This window comes from Delphinapterus leucas, chromosome 3 (assembly GCF_059928025.1).
Source record: "Delphinapterus leucas isolate spDelLeu-1000000601 "Yukka" chromosome 3, BTC_Dleu_Yukka2, whole genome shotgun sequence".
NCBI classification, from domain to species: domain Eukaryota; kingdom Metazoa; phylum Chordata; class Mammalia; order Artiodactyla; family Monodontidae; genus Delphinapterus; species Delphinapterus leucas.
Genome location: NC_143131.1, coordinates 116,987,924 through 116,999,009, shown reverse-complemented (window position 1 = coordinate 116,999,009; position 11,086 = coordinate 116,987,924).

The following is an 11,086-nucleotide window of genomic DNA, read 5'->3' as shown; positions in this document are numbered from 1 at the left end:
AGCCACAACTACTGAAGCCCGCATGCCTAGAGCCCGTGCTCCGCAACAAGAGAAGCCACCGCAATGAGAAGCCAGCGCCCCACAACAAAAAGCAGCCCCTGCTCAACGCAACTAAGGGAAGCCCGTGTGCAGCAACAAAGACCCAATGCAGCCAAAAATAAATAAATAAATAAATTTTAAAAAGCAAATACTTGTGTGTAGTCTATATTTTCCCCCCAAGGAAGTTATTTTAAACTGGGAGATCAGGAAAGGCTTGTAATTTAGGCTAAGACTCTAATGGTACGAAGGTGCCAGCCAGGCAAAGGTCTCTGAGCAGCAGCTTCCAGGCTGTGGGAACAGATAGTACAAAACCCTAAAGCTGTACCAGACATGGTAGGTCCTAAGATGAAAGGAGGCTCATGTATTTGGGGCACACTGGGCAGTTATTTGAGGTAAGGAAGCCGGAAGATTCTCCTCTTAAAGGCTCTATAGTGTCCACAGATCCTGTGCTCCTTAGTCTCCATACTGGGATAAGAAGGAAGTCATTCCTGATATCCAACTCTAGTCTTCTTTGCTATCCTCTTGAGTCTTAAAGAGGGGCCACTCTGTCTTTTAATAATAGATTCCATCTGTATGTATATGTTGTATGTATTTGTATGAGCATGGAGGAAGGTATGGAGCAGGACAAGGGTATGGAAGGGGAGAGGTGGGTAATGATTAGCATTTCTAGAGGCAGATGTTACAATCGGAATTCTCAGTCTAGGAGCTTGGTAAAGCCTTTGTAAAGATGGTAATTACCAACCTGAATTGAGTAGATGGGTCGTTTCCTGGTAGCAAAGTCAGAGAGTAATAAGTAACTCTCCACCCAGGGCTTTGCTTTGTAAAATGTAGGGAATTTTCAATTTACGCAATAGCTTTGTGGCCAGAAATTTTCAATCTCAAGTTTTCTAGGGTACCTGCTATGTGTTCTGTATCTTGGAGAAGGCAAGTGAATTAGAGCACCTAGTCCCTACCCTGAAGGAGTTTATAATCCAGCAGGGAAAGACAACTTGAACTTGAGGAATAGTGGTGGGTTAACCTAGAGGGTATAAGCTAATTCAGAGAAGCTAGGAACCACCGTGAGCAAGAGCTGTCAAAGAAGCTCTCATGAGAAGGTGAATTATAAGCTGAGTCTTAAAGGACAGGGAGGATCTGAATAAAAATAATGATTTTTTGATTGAAGGGAGATAATGTGAATGAAGAGGACAGCAATTGGTACAGTAACCAACCAATGACTGGCAGCAGCAGCTGCTTCTTCTTATTCCTATTATTGCTACTTACAGTTTACAAAACACTTTCTCATAAACTATTTCATTTGATATTACATTAACACTGTGATTGGATAGTGCCACTGTTACTGTTTCTGTTTTACATGTGAAGAAACTGAGGCTCAGGATGATTACCTACATTGTCTAAGTCACAGAGCAGAAACTGAAACCCAGGTGCTTTGAATCTACATAGCGTAGGCTTCCCTCTTTGTGGGAAGAACAGCAGGCAATTCAAGCAAGCAGAACAGCAGGAACCAGAGAAAGACGCAGGGAGCCTTAGTAAACCGAATTATGAATTACATGTCAGTTGCACCAGGAGCTCGCTGGCTTTCTCTCTCTCTCTTCAGAAGAGCCTACACATGCTGCCTTCTCCCCTAGATAGGCTCCATATTCCCAGATCCAAGTCCTAGCTCAGGAAAAAGGAGAAACTTATTGGTGGACAACCTCAACAGAGTAGGAAAACTGTGCGCAAGAGAAAATCACCATTTGTACAATCTCATTAGCATTGCAGACATACACACACATACATCAAACCTGCAGGTTGTCAGTGTTAAGTTACTAAGCCTGAGACCTGAAGTAAATCAGGCCATGTCTCAGAAAAACAGGTTATGTTACTCATATTAAGTATCTGTGTGGATTAAAAGGCAATCTACTGTTTTGCAAGTCCTTTCTTTTCTCAGGATCCTGCTGAGTGGCTGGAAAGGCTATCTTCCACACCCTTCACTCAGACCTGAGTATATTAGCCCTGTCCTGTAACCCCACAGAGGGGTCTGGCTGAGATGAGCCACCTACCTGTTGTCTATCAGAGCCAGGCTTACGAGGCCCTGGGGCAAGGGGCTTCAGTGACTGCCTTTGTAATGAGGCTGCCTTCCAGGGTTGCCCCTGGCAACCAAGCTGCTCCAGTGGAGTGCATGTCTTAGAAGAGACTTGGGAGCTGGGGGAGGTCTCTGAACCATAGGATGCAGGCAGCATGTAAGTTAGTGTCCTCCTTTCCTCCTCCCAGCCCCAGACCCCACTCCTGTGATGAGTACAAGTGCTTTCCCCTCACCTGTCTTCCCCAGGTCAACAGGATCAGCCTAGATTCTCCATGAGGATAAGAAGGTTAGGGAGAACCTGTCTGGTTTGCCCTGCAGCTGAGATCTGGGTACCCAACACATCCTTGGCCAGTTTCCCCATACCACATGTCCTCAAATGACTAATATTTTTTCACCCTTTAAGCATCAACATCGCTTTCTCCAGGAAGCCCTGACTTGCTTCCTGTGCCTCAGGCAGGGATAGGTGCCCTTGCCCATGAAACCCTGAGCATCACTCCATCATATTACACACTACCTTGACTGTTTTTATCTGTTTTTATTACCTCCTTGAGGTTAAGGACTGTGTCTTCTCTAGCACAGGACCTGGCAAACAGAAGGCACAAAATAAACTCTTGTTAAATGGATAAGTGAATAAATGAGAACACAAGATTCTGACAGGAGAAAACAGGGAAGTGGGAGGCAGCTGTTTAAGCACTGGCTGGAGGAAGTAGCATGCATAGCACACAAAGGGCCACGGAATGATTCAGCTTTATCTAGAATGTAAGGTATGAGGAGGGAGCAGGGAAGGTAGGCCAGGGCCATCCAGGACAGTCTTGAAAGCTGAGTTAATACGATTGGGACAGGAGAGTGGCAAGCTCGCAGCAGCATTTTAGGAAGACAGATCTGGCCAGGTGTGCAGAATGGACTGGAGGGGAGAGCCAGCTGGCAGGGAGACTAGTCAGGAGGCTGTTTTGACAGTCCAAGCTTGACATGTAAAGGGTCTAGACAAGGGCGGTGACAAGGGGAAATGAAAGCAAGAAATAAACCACCCAACTCTGTCGGATGGTTTCTTCATGCAGCCTAGGAAATGTCAGCCTCTGCCTGACCCTGGTTAATTAGCATCCTGTGGTTGTCATCTGAGCTGACTGGCCACCGGAGCACTCTGCTCTCTGGAGAAACTGTAGCTGCCATCCTCCGTGAAGCTGTTACTTCGAGGGGGCTAAGTGCTGGTGGGGGGTGGAAGGTAAGTCTAGGAGAGTATTTCCCAAACTAATAGTCCTGGAACAGTGGTCCACTGTATATTAGTAGTCATCTTGCAAAGAAAAATAAACGAGTTATCTGCTCGGATAACTGTGGGAAACTCCAGACTCAACAAAGGGCAAAGCCACTTCTTTACCCTAATATCTTAAGGGGGCCATATTACACACACACATACCCCCAGTGTTTATCAAACTTAAATGGCATTGGAGCCTTTTTCACGTCAGACCCATTCGCAGCTCCTAAAGGAACAGTCACAAAACAGCTGAAAGACTCCGGAATCAAACTTGTTGGCCATGCCTCCTGCAGGATGCTTCAGGACTACACATGTAGAGCACACTGCCTGCATGTCCACCGCCCTTGCGTAGAGAGATGTAACTTCACCCACAGCCCGACCTCATAAGCAGTATAGAAGCTGCTTACAAGCTCTGGCCCTGAAGCCAGTCAGCCTGGATTCACATCCTAGCTCTACCACTTAACAGTTATCTAGCCTCTCAATTTCCTTACCTACACAATGGGGAAAATATTAGAACTGACTTCAGTGGGGTTGTTTGGAGGATTATATTAGTGAGATAAGCCCTGAAAAACACTTTACACTGTGCCGAGTACATAGTAATCCCTCAATAAATATGAGCTACTCTTTTTCTTATGCAGCCCAGTATTCTATGATGAGAGCCCAAGCCCTCCAACCATAGCTCTGAACTGAGGCAACCTGGCGAGGCCTGGTATGAAAAGGCAAGGAAGGGGTCAGATTCTCTTTGGGGAATTAGAACTGGGACACAGGGCTAAATGATTAATGCTAGAGTGAAAGCTGAAAAGATCAAGGACAGAGAGGCCAGGGGGAGGCATAAGAATCACAGCAAAAGCAATTTTGTACAGAGTCTGCCCCTCACTCTCCGTGCCAAAATTCCCATTTTCTGGTGTCCCCATTTGCCTTTCCTTTATCAGAGAGCTGTCAGGCCCCCAGGTATTTGAAGCCAGTGGTTTCCTGGCTGCAGTACCACTGCTAAAATCTGTTTCTACTTTCAGAACACCTCCAAAATGTGTGGGAGGCTTTCCTTACACCAACACCAATTCTCCAACTCTCTGGACACTGGCAGCATGTCCTACAATTCAATTCAATTCTGACACTAACTACTGGAAATTAGCATCGGGTCTCACAGGTTAAGGGCTCAGTCCCACAAGGCTGCTTCCCATTTCGGATGCCAGTTGCAAGCCTTTGGCTTCCTCTACTTCCGACCAGCTAGCTATAAATTTGGGGTTCCCATGACTCTTCTGAGGTGCAATAATTTGCTAGAACAGCTCATAGAACTAAGGAAAGGCCCTTACTTGCAGTTACTGGTTTATTATAAAGGACATTATAAAGGATACATATAAACAGCCAGATAAAGAGATATGTAGGATGAGGGCCGGAAGGGTCCCAACTGCAGGAGATTCTGTCCCCATGGACTTGGGGGCACCACCCTCCTGACACGTGAATGCATTCACAAAACTGAAAGCTCTTGGAACTTTGTCATTTAGGGGCTTTTATGGAGGTTTTATCACATAGGCATGATAGATTATTTACTCAATCTCCAGCCCCTCTTCTCTCCTCAGTGGGTAGGGGGAGTGGGATGAAAGTTCCAGGCTTCTAATCAAGATTAGTCTTTCTGGTGACCAGCCCCTATCCTGAAGCTATCCAGGGTCCCACCAAGTCACTTCATTAGAACAAAAAAGGATCCTATTACCCTGGAAATTCCAAGGGATTTAGGAGCTCTGTGTCAGAAACAAAAGATGCTGCTATCACCCTCATTACTCAGGAAATTACAAGGGTTTGGGGAGCTCTTTGTCAGAAACTGGAGACAATGATCAAATATGTATTTCTTATTATGCCACAGGGATCAACTCAATAAGTATTTATAGACTCTTACTGTATAAGAAGCTCATGTCAAATCCTCTATGACTACAGGGAACACCACTTCACCACACCTTTTACCCTCCCTTTATATCTCCTTGCCCTCACCACACACACACCTTTCCAGACGCTTACCTTGAACCCAATAGCTTTCACACATTCCAAGGAGAGGCCTTTGGATTTGGAAAACAGAATGATGGAATGGGGAAATAATTCCTTTCCACCAATACAGCATTTTACAAAGTGCTTTTTTTTAAATAAACAAATTTACTTATTTATTTTTGGCTGCGTTGGGTCCTCATTGCTGCGCGTGGGATTTCTCTAGTTGTGGCGAGCGGGAGCTACTTTTCGTTGCGGTGCACGGGCTTCTCATTGCAGTGGCTTCTCTTGTTGAGGGGCACGGGCTCTAGGCACGCGGGCTTCAGTAGATGTGGCATGCAGGCTCAGTAGTTGTGGCTCTCGGGCTCTAGAGCGCAGGCTCAGTAGTTGGGGCACACGGGCTTAGTTGCTCCGCAGCATGTGGGATCTTCCCAGACCAGGGCTTGAACCCGTGTCCCCTGCATTAGCAGGCAGATTCTTAACCACTGAGCCACCAGGGAAGCCCACAAAGTGCTTTTTGTATATTATCTGATTTTGATAATAGCTCTCTGAGGAAGGTATTATTATCCCCATTTTACAGATGAAAAACTAAAGTCTGAAGAACTCAAGTAATAGCTCAAGGTCATACAGCTACATAGGGTAGAATCAGGACCAGAACCTGGCAATTTTGACCTCTAAGCCAGGGACCTATTCACTATACCCTCCAATCTGGCCTCCACCTCGACCCAGGACTTAGGGGTCAGGCCCATACACTCAAGAATCACAGTCTTGATCTGACTGAGAACTTGTCTCTGAGTTCTGTGGATTTGTGGGTAGGCAGCACCCCAAATACCTAGCTTGCCTCTGGAAGTGACTTTTGAGAGGAAGTAAGCTGGCAAGGGCATTCAGGGATGCCAGGAGCAAAGTCTTGGATCAGAGCTGCTCTTCCCACTCTTGTCATATACTCTCCTCTGGGGAGATCCCCAGCAGCTGTGATATAGTTGGCTTCAATAGTCTGCCCTGATGTGGTCTGACAGCAGCTAAAAGGTTAGAGTGGGAAGATACTAAGACTGAAAATCCCTCAGTGAAAATGTGGTTTCTTGTTACTATCCTTCATGGTCCCATGGTATGCTGGGGACTCAGAAAGTCTCGGGCACCACGATTATCTCATAGGTTTTGAGTATCATTCATTAGCCATGGTATGAGGCATCTTATCCTTCTCTAGCCTCCAGAGACGGCCTGAACTTAAGCACGCTCAGGCAGATGATGGGTATCTGTTGCCTTGGTTTTCCTCTTTAGACCTGTCCCTCCTCTCCTCCTGCAGTGGGAACCAGTTTCTTCTCACTCATGAACCAGCTTCTGGATCCTGGGACTCACTTCACCTCTTCTTTCCCCTCTTCTCATCACAGAATCAGAGGGCACCCCCAAATCCCCCATGTTTTATCTTCCGAATTCTAGGACCCACAATTTCTTCATTACAAGGGGGAAAGGATGTATTCCTTCTCATTCCCCTTATCCTGTGGGGATGAGAAGGCAGGTTGTTTCAGCCCTCATTCTACCCTATCCAAATTGCCACCCTTCCCAGCTCCACCTCAGCTGTCAAAGCCTGAGACAGCACACAGACTAAGGGAACCACACAAAGTACCCCCCCGGGGACATGGAGGAAAGCTCCAAGTTTTTTTAGTTTCTCCCAACAAACACACACACACACACACACACACACACACACTCACCTCTCTCTCTCTCTCTCATTTTCCCCCAACCTTTCCCTTCCTCCCTATCTCTCTCTCCCTCCCCGGCTCTCCTTTTTTCTCTCTCACTCTCCTTCCTTCTATCCAAGAAGATGTTAATGGAGTTGTCCATTAAATGCAGCAGCTGCCAGAGTGCTAGGCTGACTGGGCAGAAGGCCTGAGCCCATTTATTCCAAACTACAACCCCCATCACATATCTCAGGTTTTTATCTTTTCATTTCCACATTGTGCCTCAGCCAGCTCGCTGAGTGCCAACTCCCTGTCTGAGAGCCCACATGCTTCCCTAGAGCACACACTGATGCCTGCCTGTCCACCAGCCACAGAAGTAGTGCATGGAGACGTGGGAGGGAGGATAGAAGAAAGGATAAATCAGCACACATCTCCCAAAGCCCAACCATGTCCAAGGAAATGTTGCTTAGAAAGTCTCAATTGTGGGGGACTTCCCTGGCTGTCCAGTGTTAAGACTTTGCCTTCCAATGCAGGGGGTGCGGGTTCGATCCCTGTTGGGGGAGCTAAGATAACACATGCCTCGTGGCAAAAAAAACAAAACATAAAACAGAAGTAATACTGTAACAAATTCAATAAAGACTTTAAAAATGGTCCACATAAGGGGACTTCCCTGGTGGCACAGTGGTTAAGAGTCCGCCTGCCAATGCAGGGGACACAGGTTCAATCCCTGGTCTGGGAAGATCCCACATGCCACTGATCAACTAAGCCCATGCGCCACAACTACTGAGCCTGCTCTCTAGAGCCCGCGTGCCACAACTACTGAGCCTGCATGCCACAACTACTGAAGCCCACACGCCTAGAGCCCATGCTCCACAACAAGAGAAGCCACCACAATAAGAAGCCCGCACACCGCAACAAAGAGTAGCCCCTGCGCTCCGCAACTAGAGAAAGCCCACGAGCAGCAATGAAGACTCAACACAGCCAAAAATAAATAAATAAAATTATTTTTAAAAAAATAGTCCACATAAAAGAATCTTAAAAAAGAAAGCCTCAACTGTGGAATCTTTCTCTGGCATTTATCTATAATTGTGACAATTTATTACAATGTCACAAAGTCTAAAAACCACTCTCAAGAAGACCATAGCCTGTTTCTGAAGAAACAGGAGACCAGTATCCACCTGTCCTTGTTATCTGGTGCCTACCCTGACCTCCACCATGAGTTACTAGAAAGTCATATACTTTACCAGCTATTTAGAATAAAGACAACAAAACAATAACTTTTTTTTTTTTTTTTGGCAAAGCCATGCGACTTATGGGATTAGTTCCCTGACCAGGGATTGAACCCGTGCCTCCTGCAGTGGAAACATGGAGTCCTAACCACTGGACTGCCAGGGAATTCCCAAAACAATAACTTTATAGTATAGGAAAATCCTAGAGTATCAGCTGTGTACAGTCTGGCAACTTGTGGGAACACGGCTTGATCAAAGAATGGAACTCTGGCTTAGCGTGGGACTCTGCCTTCAGTTCTTGGTTTTTCCTGCTTCTCCTAGCTTTATCTTCTAGACAGACTCTTTTTTTGTTGTTTTAATTAATTAATTAATTTATTTATTTATGGCTGTGTTGAGTCTTTGTTGCTGTGCGTGGGCTTTCTCTACTTGTGGTGAGCAGTGGCTACTCTTTGTTGCGGTGAGCAGGCTTCTCATTGCGGTGGCTTCTCTTGTTGCAGAGCATGGGCTCCAGGCATGTGGGCTTCAGTTGTTGCAGCATGTGGGCTCAGCAGTTGTGGCTCATGGGCTCTAGACTGCAGGCTCAGTAGTTGTGGCGCACGGGCTTAGTTGCTCCGCGGCATATGGGATCTTCCCGGACCAAGGCTCAAACCCATGTCCCCTGCATTGGCAGGTGGATTCTTAACCACTGTACCACCAGGGAAGTCCCCCAGCTTTACCTTTTTTTTTTTTTTTTTTTTTTTTTTTATTTTCCAGCTTTACCTTTGACCTGTGATTCTCAGAGAAGCCATTCCACAAATATTAACTGAGTGCTACTATCTGCCAGCCTGCTCCTGCTGGTATAGCCCTTGAGTTCATGGCAAGACTGACTCCTCATGGTTCTCTGACACCCCTATCCAGCTGGTTCCCTGCACACTATGACCAGAAGCTCCTCAAACCAGCTGGACTGATTTGATCCTTTCTTGAGCTGAGTATGCTTTCTTCACACCTGAGTCTAGAAAGCACTATTCACAACTGACTACTTCACCCATAATTTGTCTTTCATAAGCAATTTCATTTGAACAAGCTAGATGTACTCCATAGTCAAAGAGAAGAATAGACAATGCGTGCTGTAAAGGACACATGTTCCTCCCCAAGCATCAGTTCCTTAAGGAAGTCTCTCCATCCCCTAGTTTTTCTAAGACTGGAGGGGTAAGATCCTCCCCCAACCTCACGGGTAAGAACAGGATCCAGGACTAGCCCATCAGATTATTCCACACCTCTGCACACAGCAACTAGTTCAGAGAAGGTCATATGACTTAAGACCACACCAATTACAGTCTTCTCTGCACTTCTGTAAGAGTTATGGGAAAGGTACATGCTCTTTCCCTCTGGAATGGTGAGTTCTAAGGGTAGCACTGGTTTGGAGCTGCTGGTGGCCATCTGGCTGCCATGTGTGGAGAGCCTATCTAAGAATGAAACAATATAGCAGCAAACAAAACCAAGTGATGGTAATAATCTACACCTTCATGCAGCATCTGAACTCATGGATTTAGTCTTCCTGAAGCAAGTCTACTCTTCGTTGGAGATGTTTGAGAAGAAAGCAGATACCTGCCTTTCAGTTGTCTGATATAAGGTCCTCATGCTACCTCTATTTTATTCCCTCCCACAAAATATGTTGGGAGAAAAGTTATGGAAATGAGTAGGAGTTGTCCAAAATTCCCCCTTTCATCTCTAAATCTAAACACAAGATCTCTTGAGAAGAAGAATCAGGAGCCACTCTCATTCTCCTGTGAGGCAACTAAGTACTTGTTAAAGAGGTTAGGGATATTTGAGGCATGTCCCTAAATCTTTGAGAGCATCTGGACAAGCATTTACTGTGCTCTCTCACACATATTTCCTAGGGCCACTATCAAAATAGATGGGCCGAGGTGGGTCAGTGGGATGCCATGACCCAGTGGCATGTCAGGAGAGAGTTCTCTGCCCCCTCACCTACTCCATCCCTTCCTATCCCCACTGTTAGAGATAAGGAAGTTAAGCTCTAAGAGGTAACCAGAAGCAGGAAGAAATTATCTGGTGGAGGCTTTCTTGGGATAATGTAAGAATCCACCCTCATTCTCCTAAGATGGAGCCAGTCCCAAATTTCAGAGGCTCTGATGATGAAGCCTGCACTCAGAGAGGAAAGCAGGAGGTAGAAAAGGAAGAGAGAGGGAAAACAAAGGGAACTATTACAAAAAAAGAATGAAAAAGAATCTCCCAAGAACAAAAAAGCATCATGAAAAAGCCAATAGACTGAGCAAAACATAGCAGAGAGGGGACAGTTCCTGAGTATCTAAATCACTCCATCAAAGCAGAGAGTTCCCTGGGCAGGTGCTGGGCTTCTCCTTTCAGAGAACTCTGGACCCTGCTGAGGGAAGTGTAGAGCCTGGCTGGCTCTCAATCAATGCACAGACCTGCCCAGTTGACTCTGCTGTCTAGTCATGGCTCAGGGATTCTTGAAGTCAAGATGCTTCCATAACTGGTTAAGCCCATGTGGAATCTCAGTCTGTGGCTCTGTGCTAACAAGGCTATTTAAACCCTTGCTGGCAAGAAAAGCACAGCTGTCCACCAGATGCCTGCTGAAGAAGCCATCTATTGCTAGAAGAACACGTCCTCATCTTCTTTCTCTGTGGACCTTTATTCCTCCACACTTTTTGGACACAGAAATAAGGGCTGTTTTTCCCAATATTCATTATCATTGGGCATTAATCACCATCACTATACTCACAAAGCACTACAGAGTCATTTAGGTTGCTCAGTACTCTACCACTTGGGAGAAGTGCTGCCTTAAGTTGGGTTCCCCAGAAGCATAACCTGAGACAGGATTCAGGTC